This window comes from Octopus bimaculoides, chromosome 1 (assembly GCF_001194135.2).
Source record: "Octopus bimaculoides isolate UCB-OBI-ISO-001 chromosome 1, ASM119413v2, whole genome shotgun sequence".
NCBI classification, from domain to species: Eukaryota; Metazoa; Mollusca; class Cephalopoda; order Octopoda; family Octopodidae; genus Octopus; species Octopus bimaculoides.
The window spans coordinates 154,188,710-154,208,210 of NC_068981.1; the positions used below are offsets into that span (position 1 = coordinate 154,188,710).

The 19,501-nt window shown below is 35.2% G+C and overlaps 1 protein-coding gene across 4 annotated transcripts in view; it reads left to right on the forward strand.

Moving 5' to 3' along the window:
• Positions 1-253: 253 nt before the first annotated feature.
• The window catches only part of LOC106868432 (supervillin), a 269,304-nt gene continuing 250,056 nt past the window's right edge, over positions 254-19,501 (forward strand). For 2 of the 4 annotated variants that reach the window (XM_052971707.1, XM_052971702.1), the window contains exon 1: positions 254-423. The gene's annotated coding sequence lies outside the window, so the exon portion shown is untranslated. The remainder of the gene's footprint in view (positions 424-19,501) is intronic. The other 2 variants (XM_052971738.1, XM_052971737.1) reach the window with 1 other exon arrangement.

Below are 19,501 nucleotides of genomic sequence, written 5' to 3' on the forward strand. Positions count from 1 at the left end.
AGGTAAAAATGCTTTTTTTTCTCTTCTTAGTATTGGAGATAAAAATAGTATTTTCATTAAAATTCTTCTCAGCATATCTGTGAGAGTTCTCTGTTTTCTCTGTATGAATAATTTTCCTGCTAGATAGTAACCCACTAGTTTGCAGTAATATAACACTACACAACATACTTGATGTTGAAATTATGTTTTTATTTCTTTTTTAACTCTGCTGTTCTTTGCTGCATACTAAGGGGTGACCAAATCTGATGAGCTACTACTGCTCACAAAGGTATCCCAGGTACAAACTCACTAACATCGTAGCACTGTCTCTTGCCACTGGGTCGCTACTGGTTCTTCAGCTCCATTCTCAATGACAAATGCACTCTGAATTTTTCGAGCATTTGGATATATTGTTAATGGAGGGACTGAAATAAAAAAATACAGGTATTTGATAAACATTTTTCCTTTTCATTTACTACACGAGTTAATGACTATAATTAGTTTCTTGTTTTCATTTATATTTCAACATGACATAACACTCTTCCACTCTGTTACACATTCTGTTTATCTATCTATCTATCTATCTATCTGTCTGTCTATCTCTCTCTCTCTTTCTCTCTCTCTTTCTCCCCCCTCTCTCTCTCCCTCTCCCTCTCTCTCTCTTACTTTTTATCATGCTGTTCATGCTTTTTCACTACATTTTGCTTTCTTTTTCTTACTTTTTCTTTTCTGTAAAATACAGTTATGCTTTAAGCTACTGCAAAAATATTAAAAAAAATTTTTTTGGATGATGATAATTTTTTTACATAAGCATCAAATGACAGGCTTTTAGAGATGGGTCAGAGGAGGTTGTAACATTCATGCTTTTCTACAAAATAGAAATATCTTTAACAGGAAATCAAAATAAGATTATGAACTTAAATTGCCGAAAGTTTACCACTTCTTTATTCTTTACTTTCTTGTGTAAGATTATAGAATTAATAATGAAGGTCTGAAAATTTATTTAACCTGTTAGCATTAGATTACTCTGTCAAATTTAATGCTTCTTTATTCACATTGCTTTGAATTAATAGCATTATTTTATAGCTTGAAGATTTTGTTGATGTGATTGTTTATTTTTAGAATGACTTTCTTGGTAGGGTAGGCACGTAAGGCCTGTTCTGGTCAGTTTGAGCATAAAACAAGTAGAATAATTGGGCTGGATATGACTGGTTCGCATGCTGAATGATTAAAAATGGAAATTCAAAGTTGTGATGTTTATATGTCTTTTAGAAGAACATAAGTACAGGTGTATCTGTGTGGTAAGAAGCTTGCTTCCCTACCACATGGTTCTGGATTCTGTCCCACCGCATGGCACCTTGGGCAAGTGTTTTCTACTATAGCCTCAAACCAACCAAAGCCTTGTGGGTGGATTTGATAGATGGAAACTGAAAGAAGCCTGTCATATATATATATATGTGTGTATGTATATGTATGTATATATATATATATATATATATATATATATATATATATATATATATATATATATATATATATATATATGTATGTATATATCTATGTGTGTGTGTTTCTTTGTGTCTGTGTGTGTCCCCAACCACTGCTTGACAACCAGTGCTGGTGTGTTTACATCCCTGTAACTTAGTGGTTTTTGTAAAGAGACTGATAGAATCAGTACTAGACTTTAAAAAAAAAAGTCCTGGGGTTGATTTGTTTGACTAAACCCTTCAAGGTGGTGCTCCAGCATGGCTGCAGTCAAATGACTGAAGCAAGTAAATGAATAAGTAAAGCAGCTCCAGCTGTGAAATGAAACTTGTTTGCTGACTCAGTTTCCTCAGCACTTACCTCAACACAACTTCCAGCCAACAAGGGAACCTTTATATGATCACTTAACTTAACACCTACCTCCATGGTGATATTTGCTGTTCCTCTGCACTTATTGGTATTTATGTGCATCCCAGCACAGTCTGAGACCAGTGAGGCAATTATGTTGCAGCTATTTCTGTGTGAATATACTTATTTGGGATATTGTTAAAGTAATGTTCTAGGGCAGGGGTTTTCAAACTTTTTGACTTGCAGACCCCTTTATATTTCAGGCTTTACCTTAGGTTTTGATTGGCACAGGGCTATACTAAACGCTTATGAAATTTATACATAAATATTTGCTTAAAATAACATATATTTTTGCATTTATTTATTTAACAGTATTTAGCAAATAGGTTTATTGTCAATTATACACACAGGATTTTTTTAATACATACTTAGTGAGAAGGATGTGCTTGCTTGGCTTTGCATGGACCCCCTATCTTGGCTTTCCACGGACCCCCTGTCTTGTCCTTGCGGACCCCCTGTGGTCCACGGACCCCCTGTGGTCCACGGACCACAGTTTGAAAACCCCTGTTCTAGGGTGTTGTATATATATTTGGGTATCTGGAGGTGGTTTTTCATGTAATGACAGGGACATATAATGACAGGGATATTGAAGCTTGCAGCAGCAATAAACTTTGTATATTCTGTTGGTCTTTTGTTTTTAGTATATTTGTTTCATTGTGTCGTGGGCCAGGTACAACCTGTTATAATATTTAGTGAATTGTCTTGCATGTTTTATTTAAAAATAATTTTATATCACATTCTGTGAGCTATAGTGTCTTTAGTTGCGGGTTTCCTATAGGCCAATCACTGGTTCACTGAAGGCAAAAGTGACAAGGGAGTGTCTGGAAGTCAATGCAGAACAAATATCTGAAAGATATTTGATATCTCACCGCCACCACCACCACCACCACCATTATTTACAGCCATATGCCCTTCACTTGTTTTCAAGTAAGGTCACATTTTCCCATGACTGGACATGTTTTCAAGGAAGATTGGAAACTAATAAACTGCTTGTATGACAGTGACACTTATTTACAAATACACACACACACACACACACACACACACACACACACACACACACACACACAGATATATATATGTTAGACTTCTTTCAGTTCCCATCTACCAAATTCACTCACAAGGTTTTGATTGGCACAGGGCTATACTAAAAGACATTTGCCCTAAGTGCCATGCAGTTGAATTGAACCTGAAACCATGTGGTTGGGAAGCAGCTTCTTAACCACATAGCTATTTTGAAAAAACAAAACAAAACAAGGCATAAAAGACATGGTGGAGTGACAGAAATGTCTTGTGAGACTGCCTTTTATCTTTTAATCTGGTGAAATTACTAAAATAAATACCAGTAATATAATGTGTTTAAACAAAATAAACTAGACACATCCTTTATTTTTTGCAAAAAATAGGGTTGTATTTATTAAAATAAAAATAATCAGAAAGTGCATTACCAAGATTCAGGAGAATTAAACATTTTAATTTTAAGCTAAAAATCAGTTTCATTTCATTTACAAAATATAAATATAATTTTGACAACACTTCTAATATTGGTATGCCGAAGGGATTTTGTCTCCTCCCTTCAATAAAGTTGGCTGTAATGGAAATGGCACTGTATTCATTGCTGAGTTTTTGGTATGGTTTCCTGGACTATGTCTTTTAATTACACTTTATATCATGCATGTCTGGAATGGTGAGGGGAAATATTCCATTGGATGGAAGTCTTGGAAGTCTAAAATGTTGAATGATTAATCAAATAGAATTTTTAAGCAAAACAAAAAAAATAAGTGTCTGCTCATTTTCATACTTCCTACCACCATCACCACCACTACTACCACCACCACCACCACTGCCGCCACCGCCACCATCACCACCACTGCCACCGCCACCACCGCCACCGCCACCGCCGGCGCCACCACCGGCGCCACCACCGGCGCCACCACCGCCGCCACCACCACCACCAAAATTGCCACTATCAGCACTAACATCAGTACCACAACCATTTATATCACATCCACCCTTGCAATAAACTGACATTCAGTTACGATGATGAGGGTTCCAGTTGATCAGATCAACAGAACAACCTACTCATGAAATTAATGTGCAAATGGCTGAGTACTCCACAGACACACTCCATGTACCCTTAATGTAACAGGGAGATTCAGCATGACACAGAATGTGACAAGGTTGGCCCTTTGAATTACAGGTACAGCTCCTTTTTACCAACTGAGTGGACTGGAGCAATGTAAAATAAAGTGTCTTGCTCAAGGATGCAATGTGCTGCCAGGAATTGAACTCATGATCTTACAACTGTGAACGGAATACCTTAACCACTGAGCCACATGCCTTCATACCTTACGATGATCATCATATCAACCCTCTCCACCTTCACTTTATACTATCTACTTGTTCATTGAGGAAAGAGAGTGAAAGGGCCTATATGTAGTCACTCAGCCTGTGAGAAATAGTAACCACATTTTCCTCAAATTATATCCTGTCCTTTTAAAAAGAAAGGATTTATTGGATAATTTGTTCATCGAATACCTGCACATAGGAGAAAACGTGAGTTGCTGACAGCATAAAAGACTTTCATTATTGGTCTGTTTGACTAAGGTATACTTGGGGCTAAAGAACTATAACAACATCATCAATAACAACAACAACAACAACAACAACAATTACAACAACAACAACAACAACAACAACAAAAACAACCTACCCACTCCAACACCTCCAACAGTCTCTTCTTTACAATAACCAATATCAAATATGAGCAGTCAAAATAACAATAATGATAATAATAATAATAATAATAATAATAATAATAATAATGATAATAATAATAATAATAATAATAATAATAGTAGTAATAATAATAATAATAATAATAATAATAATAATAATAATAATAATAATAATAATAATAAAATAATAATAATAATAATATTAATAAAAAGAAAATTAAAAAGAATAAAAAAAAAAGGAGTAAATTACAAAAATCCCCTACTAATTGCATGCTATCAGAAATAGCCTTTTCTGAATCACAAGCAGCATGCACACCCAATATCCATTGATCATTTACAGAATGAAAACAAAAATACTTAAAATCAGTAACGCCTAAGAAATATGATGTGGGCTGGGTGGTAGTATGTGTGCATGTGTGTGCATGTACATGTGCACATGTGTGTGGGTGTGATAGCGTTTGTGCAATACATGACTACATCCTGTTCCAGCATCATAGTGTCCGATAGCTACATCCACACATGCATGCATACATACATGCATATATATATATATATATATATATATATATATATATATATATATATATATATATATATATATATATATATAATTTAAACATATTTATACAGTTATAAATGTAATATGTAGTATGTGCCTATTTTAAACTCACGTTCCATACAATGATATATATCGTATATATATTATAAAATTATATTTAAATACATATATATATAATATATATTGGTTTCAAATTTTGGTACAAGGCCAACAGTTTTGGGAGAGTGGGTAGATTACATTGCATACCCATGCTCAATTGGTACTCATTTTATTGAACCCGAAAAGAGGAAAAGTAAAATCAACCTTAGTAGGTATATAAATATAATATATATTATATTAAAAGAATATATATGTGTAGGCGCAGGAGTGGCTGTGCGGTAAGAAGCTTGCTTCCCAACCACATAATCCTGGGTTTAGTCCCACTGCATGGCACCTTGGGCAAGTGTCTTCTACTATAGCCTCAGGCTGGGCAAAGCCTTGTGAGTGGATTTGGTAGACAGAAACTGAAAGAAGCCCATCGTACACACACACACACACACACACACACACACATATATGTATCTGTGTGTCTGTGTTTGTCCTCCCACCATCGCTTGACAACCGATGCTGGTGTGTTTACTTCCCCATAACTTAATGGTTTAGCAAAAGAGATTGATAGAATAGGTACTAGGCTTACAAAGAATAAGTTCTGGGGTTGATTAGTTCGACTAAAGGCAGTGCCCCAGCATGGCTGCAGTCAAATGACTGAAACAAGTAAGAGTAATATATATAAATAACAACCAAATCTCCTTTAAATTACATTGTACCATTTTAATAATGAAAGAACATACTGGGTAATATAGTCCTAGATAAACTCTTAAAAAGACAGGGTGGTCATGGCTGGGATACCTTTAATAATAGATGTGTTCAATGAAGGTTCACTTGGGAATAAACATCAGCCAAAACAGTATCATGCAAATACCAAGATATTTTGATTGCAGACCAGGACACTGCTATAGTCACATTCTAAAAATCACTGTCTCTGCCATATATGATTCAGAGAAAATAATCTCTCTTCCACAGTCAAACACACAAATACACACATGCATGTGCATGCACACACATATACACTTACAGATATATACGCAGCTACATAGCTACCAAAATCAATTTTTCTCTATAATCCTAAACTCGGTGCTGAATGTCCAACTACCTATGATGAATCTCAATGAAATTAGGCTTCCACTGCTATCACCACAAGTCGTCCATACACAAACGCAAATCCTCATACACACATACACATACACAGATACATGCATGCATATACTCATACATGAGGCAATGGGGACGCCTTATGTGGTTGCTTGACCTGCTAGAAAGAACAACTAAATATCCCTCGCATCATACTCAACCATCTTGAAAAGAGAAGGACACACTGTATATACTATATTTGAAATACTATGTGTACACCAGATCTGAAAATAAGACAGGATATCACTACTGGAATGCTTCTGACCATGTCTCTGCTTGATCAGAGCTAACCTGGGGCTAAACAAAATACACACGTGTATATACACACATGTACATGCATGCATACACATGCACTCACACTCACATGCACACAAGCGTACACATGCACGCTCAGCTGTAAACCAAAACAGGTTGAACAGTAAACAGCAAGTAACAACCCTTTCAGTTGGCTACCCAACTGCACCACAGTCACTATGAGTCCCCCTCATACTGTGAAATACAACATGGTGGACCACCTAGAGAGCCTCAACATGGTTACTCGAATCGATAGAAATAACAGCAAAATCTCCCTCAAATCATACCCTATCCTGCTCCTCACCCCTGCACATCATCATCATCATCATAAAAATACCCCCAAGAAAACAGGACAACAGGATACAGATAAATCAAACTAGAATACACTCAGTAATGTGATTGAAATTATCTTGGAAAATGAAAAAAAAAAAAAGGACATGGTGGATAATGTAACCTGCGCATGAGAAAAAAGCTGGATGGTCATGATAGGAATACCTTTGATTAAAGGTCTGCTCAATTAGGATTGGCATGGGGCTAAATTAAACAACAACTACAACAACAGTAAAACAGTGGCAAACATTTCATAGCAGTATACAGAATTGTATAACATGGTTTCCAGACAAAACTGAAGAATGAAGAATGGCAAGTGTCCAGCATGCTGGGGTTTATGACTCATTCATAACTACTTGGCTAACTACAACCATGTATAGGTTGGTTTTGAAAGGGAAGTTACGGTTAATGACCACCACCACCACCACCACCACCACCACCTACAACAACAACAATAATAATACTGATACTACCACCATCACTACTATCACCAATACAACCATCATTCTCATCAACATTACCTCCATTGTTATCATCATCATCATCACCACTACCAACATCACTACCATTACCACTACCACCATCACAGACACTACTACCACCACCATCATTAACACCTTCACCACTGCCATCGCCCCCCCACCCCCAATATTACCAGAACCACCTGTTTTATTCATGTTTTTGGCTAGCTAGGTGACCATACAATATTAGATACATTACATTCTATTGAAAATATAAAAAGGCATATAATAGTTTTCAATGGCTAATTAACACAATGCTATTAAAAAGATTTACTTATAAATTTTGCGGTTGTTTTGCAAGCTGTGTTGATCAGAATCAATCATTTAGATAACAATTCCTCCTCATTACTTAAGGCATAGTTTAAATGACTTGAGATTGAGTAAGCTGAACAACTGCAGTTAAAGTATGCAAGTATCCAGTTTACTATTAAATTTCTATGCAGTTGGCAGTTCATGATATTTTTTGTCAGTCATTCTTTTGAGTTATGCCACTCATTAATCATTCATGAAAAACCAGTATTTAATGTTGTCACCCTTAAACTCTTGCAGTTATAGAAAGAAAAATGAAAGAACGAAAAAGAACAAAATAGTTATGGCTGTTTGATCATGTGTGTTGTGTTGGCACTCCGTTGCTTACGACGTCAAGGGTTCCAGTTGATCCGATCAATGGAACAGCCTGCTCGTGAAATTAACGTGCAAGTGGCTGAGCACTCCACTGACACGTGTACCCTTAACGTAGTTCTTGGGGGTATTCAGCATGACACAGTGTGACAAGGCTGACCCTTTGAATTACAAGCACAACAGAAACAGGAAGTAAGAGTGAGAGAAAGTTGTGGTGAAAGAGTACAGCAGGGTTCACCACCATCCCCTGCTGGAGCCACGTGGAGCTTCAGATGTTTTCGCTCAATAAACACTCACAAAGCCCGGTCTGGGAATCGAAACTGCGATCCTATGACTGCGAGTCCGCTGCCCTAACCACTGGGCCATTGCGCCTCCACTGTTTGATCATATGTCTGCTTAATTAGTGATGACCTGGGGTTAAAAAATTACTACAACAATAATAGCAGCTTCTGAGTAAACTGAGAATCTGTGGGTACCTTAAGCTCAGCTCATTCTGTTTCAAGAGAATAGACCTGGCATTCAGTTTCTTCTTCCCCATCTATTACAGAGTTCTTTCCTCTCAAGATCAAGAGCAATGCTCTTTTCTTTCTGTCTAAAACCATGACAAAAAAAAAAAAAAAAAAAAAAAAAAAAAAATCTATGTCATAATTCAGAGAATGAATTTCCTTGTTTTGAGCTTATTCAATTATGCAGAAAAGTATTAATTATAAATGCTGCTTTGTTAACTGTGAGATTACTTAAATTCCCTACATAAACAGGGCTTTCTTTCTTTAATCATGCATAAATATGTATATTTGCTGCTACACACATTAACAAACATCCACAAATGCATATAGTTGTCTTACACGTATGGATGCCTGTATGTATATATCATCATCATCATCATTATCATCATCATCATCATCATCATCATCATCATCATCATCATCATCATAACATCATATCTCTTTTTCCCTGCTGGCATGAGTCACAAGGTCTGCTCCAGCACAGTGTCTTACCACTTGTTGTTCTTCGTTGTTTGATATGCTCAAGAACAGGCACTCAGTTGGTTGAACTAAACCAGTACAGTGTGTCCTAATGAATGTGTGTGAATATTTTAAATGCAAAGGAGAGGAGGTAATGCTGCAAGGAGAGGAGGTAACGCTGCTGAGAGGATAATGTAAATAGATTCAAGTTTTAGAAAATTCAAGATAACGAGACTTTAAACTAGTGCTCAAAGGAGCCTCACTCTGATCACTCATCTTTTTAGATGAAGCAGGCCATAACTATCAGGTCTACCATCTTTGAAAAGAAAGGGACTAAGTATTGTGGTCCTAGGTGCATTGTGTTTGGAGAAAAAGATGAGATGGTCATCGCTGGAATATCTTTGACCTTAGGCTGCTCAACCTGTGGCTAAAGAACAAAATACTTTTTGAACTTTTTAACATATGGAGCACAAAAGGATCCTCTATCGGTTGCTCATCTTACTAGAAACAGCAGTTAAATCTCCCTTAAAGGAAAGGTCACTAGTTAATGTATTCCTAGATACTCTTAAATAGATAGGATGGTCACAGTTAGAATGCTTTTGTTCATAGATCTGCTTGATCTGGGTTAATTTGTGGCATAATGCAAATATCAAAAACATATTAAATGTTATCTCAAAAATTCTCCTGGTAACAATTCCAAAATTCCCCACAATATTTCTGATAGTAGCTATAACAAAATTATAGAGATTATTTTTATTTAGAAAATGAACAAGTCTCTCAGTAGAACTGCAGCGTTTGAGAGCTTTTGTTTTGTTAAATGACAATAAGTAATCTAATGCATGAGATATAGTATCACTAGTTAGCTAAACCCTGATATTATTCCTGACATCTGAATACATCCAAAGGTTATTTCATATTTAAAAGAAATGCATACACAGAAGCAACTGAATCTAAATGCTGTTGGGTGCAATAAAGACAATACCATATCGGGTTGAAACAGAAACTCACTGGACAATGAGGGAGTTGTTAGATGGTTGTTTGACCTGCTAGAAACAGCAACTAAATCTTCCTTAAAACAACCCCCACAGCATCATCATTATTCATTCATTTTATGTTGGCCTTTCAATATTGGTATGGGTTGAACAGGTTATCATGGTCCAAGTCAGTTTTTATTCAGTTACTCTTTTCTAGATGGGTTGAGGATCACATCTTACTCTTCTTTTCTATTTTTTGCTGGATGCCCTTCCTATCACCTAGCACTATACAGGGATTAGTTGATGCATTTTATTGTAACAGCAGCATTAGAGAAGTTGTATTATTCCTGGCAAGACTAAAAAGGTCTCTTCATTGTATGTTATTTCCATTCATTCAGTTAACCACATCAGTGAGATGCAATACTAGAGACAGTCTTTTCTTCCCTACACTGCTTCTATTTCTTTCTTTCTTACGCAATTGACTGGGAGAGAGCTAGAGCAAGACATTGAAAGAAGAGAGTAACTAAAAGTGAAATAGGATGATAGAAATGAGAGGGTGATAAATGAGTAGTAGAATAGGAAGAGAGAGAAAGAGAGAGAAAGAGAGAGAGGTGCACAGCTACATGCGAGTAGCTGTTATTGAGATTGATTAGGAACAACATGACTGAAAGGGCAATAGAAGAGAAAGTGATGAAAAAGAACCAAAGTAAGAGGGTGATGGAATAGAGACAAAAAATTAGCAATGAAGTTGAGATGATAGAAGAAAAATGGAAGAGAGAGAGAGAGAGAGAGAGAGAGAGAGAGAGAGAAATAAAGATACATATAAACAGACAGGCAGACGGACAGACAGACAGACAGACAGACAGATAGATAGATAGATAGATAGATAGATAGATAGATAGATAGATAGATAAATAGATAGATAGATAGATAGATAGATAGATAGATAGATAGATAAATAGATAGATAGATAGATAGATAAATAGATAGATAGATAGATAGATAAATTAATGGATATATATATATATATATATATATATATATAGATAGGGGAAGAGAGAGAGAGAGAGAGAGAGAGAGAGAGCTAACTGTAATTACTTTCAAAAAGGACACATCCAATAATATAGTTCAAGATACACAATGCCTGAAGAAAAAATTGGATGGTAAAGGCTGGAGTGCTTTTTTGATCATAAGCCAACCCGATCAGCTCTGGCCTTGGCCTAAACAATAAGAAAACATATTGATTCATATGTATGTATGTATGTAGGTATGTATGTATGTATGTATGTATGTATCTCTAAATCATGTCAGCATGGAAAGCAGATGTTAAGTGATGGCAAATGATGATGATATATATCTGTAAATTATCAAAACAAGAGCAATACAAAGAGTAAGCAATATACCAATTAAGAAGACTATTAAAAGTTCACTGACACAATGAAGTGGATTTATTAATCACACAGCCATGTTTGGTGTGTGTGTGTGTGTGTGTGTGTGTGTGTGTGTGTGTGTTGTATGAAGGGCATCTGGCCATAGAAAATCCACCTCAGCTAATTCTATCTGACTCGTGCAAATATGAAAGAGTTGACATTAAGATGATAATGATGAATCTCTGATATATATGAATATTTAAATATATAAGTATATTTACATACATGCAGACATCCCACCACACACACATGTATGTATGTGTGTGTGTGTGTGTGTGTGTGTCTGTGAGTGTGTGAATGTATATATTATGGGTGTGTATATATATATATATATATATATATATATATATATATATATATATATATATATATATATATATATATATGTACGTATGTATGTATGTATATACATATATATATATGCCATTACACATAAATAAGTATGTGTATATTTGAAGAGGTATACATTCTTTGTATATGTTCTTATTGGTAAATCATCCAGGTATGAAATTGGTGTGATATTCACTGTTTCTTAGGTAAACTGAGCAGAGAACATAAGTATGCTGAGGCTGAAGTAAGAGAGAGAAAAGAGAGAGAATAGGGAGCAAGTAAGAAATTAGGGAGCGAGAAAGAGAGAGTGGGAGAGAAATACTCAAGAGGTTTGGTTATATGTTTTCTTTTCTAAGTATGAAGACAAGTATATATTACAGTTATACCTATTTAGCTTTGTTACTAATTTATTTTTATAATTTTTTAGTTTGTTACGTGAATAACAGGTGTTCAGTGTTCTTTACATTGTTTTAAATCTCTCCTATCTTCAGGTTTCAAAATTACTTAGGTTTTGTATTCAAGAATTTGTAAAATCTTTCAGATGGTTCAGTTGTATAAGAAGTAGGTCAGTGAGCAATTTATGGTTCAGGCTTAATCTCAGTTAGTTTCATTTCTTTCTTGTTAATTATTGTAACTATAATCACTTCAGAGGTATTTTCAAATATGAAATGTTTTTAAACAAGAAAGGGAGAACATTTTAACAGTTCTCCTCTTGAATACATTAAACAGTTCAAAAGTGGAATAAATTATATCACTTTTGCACTGATTGCCAATACAGACCATCACAAGTATCTTCGGATCGTACTGTTTACTGTTGAATATATAAGCTGTAGATATTGAGACTGGTTATTTTACTGTGAAGTCATAGTGTGATAGAAAACTGACGGAGCTGTAAATTCTTGGTTAATCAAGTTTGCAGTCCAATTTAAATTTTCAATAAGCATGACTTCTCTTCTTTATTTCAAAGGCATGAAACCATAAATTCATATTTCACCTACCCTTCATTTCTGAGGCTTTACATGCAAATATGGAAATATTATTGCAGATTCATAGTTGCTGACTCTGTATAAAGTGTTAGTCATTTATCTCATAAGTTATGAATTTGTAATGTGTCATGGATATGAAATTATGTAAGCAGCTCTACCCAACTGGAAACTGGGTGCCAAGTATTTTATTTGAATGACTGGGCTGTTGTCGATTGCTGAACATGCTGAATAAATGATGAATTGTAAGGTGATTTTTTTTTTTCAGCTCAAACTTTGTATCTCTAATTCAAGAATGCTTCAAATCTTCCAACTTTGACAGAATTGGAGGAAGGCTATTAGCTCGAGCAAAGCAATTTTGATGTAAATTTATTCATAGAGTAAGCCATTTCAAAAATATTAGGATGAATAACCAGCAAGGAAATCTCTGTGTAGTTGTTTCATCCGCTAGAACTAGCAACCAAATCCCCCTCAGGCCATACTCTAATTGTCATAAATAAGGAAAGGGTGAATTTGCTTTTTTTTTAAATATTTTATTCAGGAAAGAAATCAGTGCCTATGATTCATCACAGGGCTTCTGAGACAAGTGTGAGGGAAGGACAAAGGTTTCCTCAAACTGGAAATAAGGCCTAAATGCTTGCAACAGAATGAGCTCTGCTGAAGGTACCCAAGGCACCTGGTTGTGGTGTTCAACCAGGAAATGGGTTAGGTCTACCATCCATGTAGGCCATGATAACATTTGAATTCAGAAAGCAAAAATCAAGGACAAATACCAGAAGGTATTTGGTTTGATGTTATTACAGTCCTGACAATCCACCACCTTGAATTAGTACATTTTTCTCAACTTTGAAAGACTAAAAGGCAAAGTTTGATCTCAGCAGGATTTGAGTTGAAAGTCAGAGAGTTGGGATAAGTACCATGAAACACTCTGTCCAATTTGCTGCCAAATATAGTCCTTGACGTATCCTTAAAAAGATGAGGTGGTTACAGTTGGAAAGTTTTTGAACATAGGTTTGCTTGCTTAGAGTTGATTTTGGTCTAGCAACAAGAACAACAAAAGCAAATAATATACTTTATCTAAGATATCTGTGAAAGAGGGGGATGAAAGGAAATGGGGAAACATATTGTGTTTGCATTGTGTGTGTGGGGGGGGTGCAAGAAGAGAGGGAGAAAGGTAAGGAAAGAGAGAGAGAGTGAGAGAGAGAGAGAGTGAGAGAGAGAGAGAAAGAGAGAGAGAGAGAGAGAGAGAGTGAGATAGATAGAGAGAGAGAGAGAGAGAGAATTATTTGTGGCTTAGGTTTGTTTTAATAGTTGATGCTAAATTCTAACTACTATAAATGTAATTTATATTTTATATGTAATTACCAAATTGAATCCATTAATTCTAAGTTTAGTTTTATATTTTAATCAAACTTTTCTCTTCATTTTGTAACTATTTTCATTGGTGATATTTTGAATGGAATATTAAGTTATCATAATGAGGTAAAAAAAAAAATATTATTGAGGTTAATTACTCAGAGAGACTATGTTTCAGTCTTATTAATTATTCAGTCATGTTCTGCTCTTCTTAGATCTCATAAGCAAAGCATAAATTCTGAGGTAATAATGAGTGAATCACTATGTAGCTGTACACTATCGTACATGAATAAGCATAGGAAATTAGCATATTAAAAAACAACAACAACATCAAATCACTGAGGCATCATTCACATGATAAACAATAGTTAAATCTGTGTTAATATATTTAATGTGGTAAGGTGGCATACTAGCTGAATCTGTAGCATGCTGGGCAAAACGCTTAGTGACATTTTGTCCGTCTTTACGTTCTGAGTTCAAAGTCAACTTCAGTGGAATTTGCCTTTCATCTTTTCGGGGTCTATAACGAAGTACCAGTTGAGCACTGGGGTTGATGTAATCAACTTACCTCTTCCCCAAACTTGTTGGCTTTAAGCCAAATATTTAACCCTTTTGTTGCCATGTTTATTTTGAGACGCTCTGTATTTCTTTCAATTAATTTTAAAGAATTTAGTAAAATACAAAGAATTTAGTAAAATAACTTAGTTATCATTAAGCTAGTGTTAGGAAGATTTTAATTCAGGTTTGGTGGAAGAGTTTAATTCAGAATTTATGAAACCAAGACATTTGTACTACAGAGTGAGAGGCAGTTTCAGCCAGGTTGGTATCAGAAGGGTTAAGGTAAAATGCTTAGCGGCATTTTGTTCGTCTTTATGTTCTAAGTTCACATTCCCTCACGGTTGATTTTACCTTTCATCCTTTCAGAGTTGATAAAATAAATACCAGTTGTGCTCTGGGGTCAGTGTAATCAACTAACCCCCTCCCTGAAATTACTGGCCTTGTGCCAAAATTTGAAATCAATATATTTAATGTGTTGAGTATTAAATATCTACTATATTTACTTATGTGTAATTTGTTGGGTAGCATTATACCTGAATGTAAAAGACAAAAATAAGAAAAGATGAATTGATAAAAAATATTTTTAGGTACTATTGTACCTAAAAATGGGGGAAATCACCTTATATTCGAGGTTGCATTGTACTTAAGTGAAAATGGTAATTAGAAATACTTGTGTGGTTGAGGTAAAGATAGCATTAACACAACAATTCTAATTATGTGCTTAATGCTCAATATAATAAATATGCTAATGCTAACTCATCATAAATAAATAATGATTAATGCTTTGCTTAGATTTTGAAGAAAAGTGTAGAGGCAAATAAGTATTTCAGTTGGGGACATTTTTGGTGTCACAAATAATATCCTTCAGAAAAGATGAACCTCATCTTATAATATTCTTTCTGTTTTTGCATCAATTTGAGAATTGAATACAGTTTGGAATATTGTTTGGATTCTATGGTGAGTGCTGCATTCTAGATAATTATATTTTTGATGAGTTAGGTCCTCATGGGTGTTGGTACCACATAAAAGCACCCTTGTTGGTGCCACATAAAAGAGCACCTGTGTTGGTGCCACATAAAAAGCACCCAATACACTCTGTAAAGTGGGTGGTGTGAGCAAGGGCATCCAGTCATAGAAACCATACCAAAACAGACAATTGGAGTCTGGGCAGCTCTCTAGCTGGTCAGCTCCTGTCAAACCATCCAACCTATACCAACATGGAAAATGGAAGTTAAATGATGATGGGGATAATGATGATGAAGTCCATGACTTGGTTTTAGCTCCAGATTAATTCATTTTACTTCTCTTATGCCGTTATTACTGTCTGATGTTTTAATAATGGTTTCAAATTTTGGTAGAAGGTCAGCAATGTTTGAGGGGATGGGGAAGCCAACTTTATCAACTCCAGTATTTGAGTAGTACTTATTTGAACGATCTCAGAAGGATGAAAGGCAAAGCCAACCTTGATGTAATTTGAACTCAAAATGTAAAAAAGGGACAAAATACTGCTAAGCATTTTGCTCCTCATGTTATTGGTTTAGCCAGCTCACTGCTTTCTGATGCTCCAATAATAATTCTTGAAAAGCTCCTCGAATTACAATCAGACTTGTATTTCTGGTATTATAAGAAATACTTTTAAGCAGAAAAGAATGACAGGTTGAGAAAAGGGGTTAAAATCAAATATTTACTGCTTGCTGTTTTACCATACCATCAAAGGATCTTTTATGTGATCTGGTCATTTTAACAAGAGAGTCTTTATGTCGTGTTATGAATATAAAAGTCTTTTGTTTCTGCTTTTAATCAGAGGTACCTTGTTATTTTTATCTTGCCTGTTTATCACATTGAATTCTCCTAAAGATGTGTGATTTAGAAGTTTGCATATTTGGCTCATGATCATAAGTTCAAGAGTTCGGTTACTGGCAGCGCATTGTGTCCTTGAGCAAGGTACTTTATTTCACATTGCTCCAGTCCACTCAGCTGACAAAAATGAGTATTACCTGTATTTCAAAGGACCAGCCTTGTCACATTCTGTGTCATGCTGAACCTCCCTCAGAACTTCGTTAAGGATATGTGTGTCTGTAGAGTGCTCAGCCACTTGCATGTTAATTTCACATGGAGTCTGTTCCATTGAATGGATCAACTGGAATACTCACCATTGTGATTGATGAAATGCCAGATTCTTCTAAGCAAACTGGATGTTATCTGGATATCCACCCTGTCAAACAACCATAGGAGGAATTTTTTTCTGTGCAACAGTTAGAGTCCGTCCTTTAAATGGAGCGACAGCCTGGATGCTTACCAAAAAAACTGGAATCTAAGCTAGATGGAACTTACACTTGAATGTTCAAAGCAGTCTTAAACATATCTTGGAGAAGTCATTCCACCAAGAAACAGCTGTATGGAGATCTCCTGCCTGTTTCCATAGGTATAAGGGAAAGGTGCTTGTGCTTTCAGGACATTGCTGGTGAGCTAAGCAATAGCTAGCAAGTGACCTACTGCTATGAATGCTAAAGCATGGCTGTACTTGAGCAGGCTATCCAAACACAATGTATATAGATTAATTCACCAGAGACATTGGATGCCTCTCTGAAGTCCTAACTCAGCAAATGCAGGACCAAAATGAATTGTGTATGTGGGTTAAAAATATTCAAATGAACTCGACCAAATGATATTTATCATTAATCTGCTCAGTCTTGTTGAGTACTGGTGAGAGGCATCTGGCTACATTTAGTTAGCACCTAAATAGGTTTTAAGGCACTTGCACTGAAGAGACAATTGCTTCCTCCTTCATTGTTACATTATTACATTAGTTGCATCAAGTCCCATTTCGTAGGGCAATTAGACTGAAATGGAGAGAGATTAGTTTTGAAATGACTCAGGAAATTTATCTTATTTTCATGGTACAAAAAGTTAATTTACATTCACTCATCTGATGTGATATCTCTGAAACATACATTTTTGTTCTGTTAACCACTGCTGCTGCTACTGCCGCCGCCGCCGCCGCTGCCACCACCACCACCTATAATAATGGGGTTGTCTTTTTTCCTGGGGTGTATTCATAAAAAAAAGAAAGACTTCTTTTGATAATTCATACTACCTGTTAAACTAGTTTATATTGGTCAAAATTGCAACATAGCACATTTTTGGTTGAAACTAATGTATTATTTTAATGATAAATTGATTAAAAAAGCATTGATTTGAAGTATTTGTCAATTATGAAAAGTCACTGACATATTAAATTTGTAGTAGTTTAGTACATACCAACAGCAAGATACCACAAATAGACCTGTTATTATTTTATATCACTACAGCAGGGAAAGCAATGGAGATGTGTCAGTTATTCCGCACAAGCAACTATCAAGGATATATATATATATATATATATATATATATGTATGTGCATATGTGTGTATATATATTTATATATTTACATATATATAAAATGATAATGATGATGATATGTATATATATATATATATATATATATATATATATATTTGATATCTTATTACTGCTGGTTGGAAGTAATAAACATTTTGCCTGTTATCTGTCTGACAACTAATGCTTTTATGTAACATCACAAGCAAGAAGATGGATCACAGAAGATTTCCAACAGATGTTTTCATTGATATCATTTGCAATTTTGTTTTTCTTGATGATTTAACTAATATATACAATTGCAATATATAGCATAATGGAGATGGTTGTGATAATTTTTTTTCATAATAAATATATTTATATATAGGCGCAGGAGTGGCTGTGTGGTAAGTAGCTTGCTTACCAACCACATGGCTCTGGGTTCATTCCCACTGCGTGGCACCTTGGGCAAGTGTCTTCTACTATAGCTTTGGGCTGACCAAAGCCTTGTGAGTGGATTTGGTAGACGAAAACTGATAGAAGCCCGTCGTATATATGTATATATATATATATGTATGTGTGTGTATATGGTTGTGTGTCTGTGTTTGTCCCCCAACATCGCTTGACAACCGATGCTGGTGTGTTTACATCCCCGTAACTTAGCGGTTTGGCAAAAGAGACTGATAAAATAAGTACTAGGCTTACAAAGAATAAGTCCTGGGGTTGATTTGTTCAACTAAAGGTGGTGCTCCAGCATGGCTGCAGTCAAATGACTGAAACAAGTAAAAGAGTAAAAAAAAAAAGAGTATATATAAATAGTATTATTTATATATAAATTGTATAACAAATACATTATACAATTAAAATTTCTCCCTCTGTTTCTTAAATTTAGATCCTGTTTGTTGACTTAGCACTTCATATTTCCTTGTTTGATAAAATAACATCTGGATTGATACACTTAGTAAAAACGGGAAAATTAATTTTGTTGTGTCTTGTGAGAGTCATTACGCCAATAATGATAAAACATGTGCAGGTTCAATTCCACTTCTTTATTGGCAGTCAATTGGTTGAATATTTAACCAACAAACTAATTGATCATTTGTTTAATGTGTTTGTTAAACAATCAGTTAGTTGTTTATAAGTCAAAATTCTTTTGCTGCTGTTTGCAACCTTTTTAGTCACTTAGTGGCTTCCCCTCTCTCTCCAGTGTCTGCTTTGAGTCTGTCCCACACATGAATTTACACCAAAAATCTTGCAAACCAAATACAAAAATGAAATAGGAAAATTAATATTATTACAGTAAGTTGAAACTAGCCAGCCATTGCCTTGTAAGTGCAAGTAATAGGGATAAACTGTACTGAAGCTCACTCTGTGTGTGTGTGT